Source organism: Diaphorina citri, unplaced genomic scaffold (genome assembly GCF_000475195.1).
Source record: "Diaphorina citri unplaced genomic scaffold, Diaci psyllid genome assembly version 1.1 scaffold592, whole genome shotgun sequence".
NCBI lineage: Eukaryota > Metazoa > Arthropoda > Insecta > Hemiptera > Psyllidae > Diaphorina > Diaphorina citri.
In genome coordinates, this window is record NW_007378026.1 from 165481 (window position 1) to 166451 (window position 971).

Consider the following 971-nt stretch of genomic DNA (forward strand, 5'->3'; position numbering starts at 1 on the left):
TAGGGTGTTGATAAGTGCAAGCTTAGATTTCAAAGAGGCCACAGTTTCCTATGTTGAAATTTGTGGATAATTATCGGCCGTTTTGTACTTTCTTACCTCCCTTTACTGCGCCTTTTCCCAATTTTATTTGGGTAGGATAAAGGATAACTCTTCCTCACTACTAGACACTTAGCGGAGTATTTTTGTGTGCAAAATTATAAGATAAAGGAAGGCATTGACAGCTACGTGTCAAAATCTTCCAAATAATCACCTGCACTGTGTGTAAACTGTATAATAGACATTCACACTCACCAACCACCTAAAGGAAGTGGTAATTCCTTGATTTCTTTTATCAAGGGGAGGAGAATCATACTCTAGCGTGGTGTTCACTGTAACCTACACTAAACAAAAGGTATAACACATAATTTATCACCCTCAGTGAGGGGGCTCAAGTTTTGATTATTACCTTTATATTAAGTGAGTGAATTAAAAAATACTTAGCTACTCATATCCCCTACAGAGTGAAACGGAAAAGTCTGCGAAAATATTAGATTTATTAGAATCACAGTCGGATATTCTCTTAGCACATTCGTGGATGGTCATTTCAGAGATTATATTACATTACGACAAATTTGATCGATAATACACGTGAATGAAGCACATATGGACTTGGAAGTTTGGCGTCTCCACTAGAAAGGCACAGATATTCCACAGATTTCGATCCAGTTAAATATTTGTCACAACTTTATTTACTCGTATTCATTTACTTTAATTTTTCAACGAAAGAGTGACTCCACGTCCAACCAACTGTTTTTTACAATGACATTATCAGTAAAATCAAATATTTAAGTACCTTTCAATAGGAAAGTGAATTCAATTATAAAATAGATACTTATTCCTTGTACAACTTAAATGCCAGGAAAGGGGAATACTTGATGTTTAGAAACTTAATATCCTTTAATCATTTATTTATTTTATCAATCAGGTTTCCG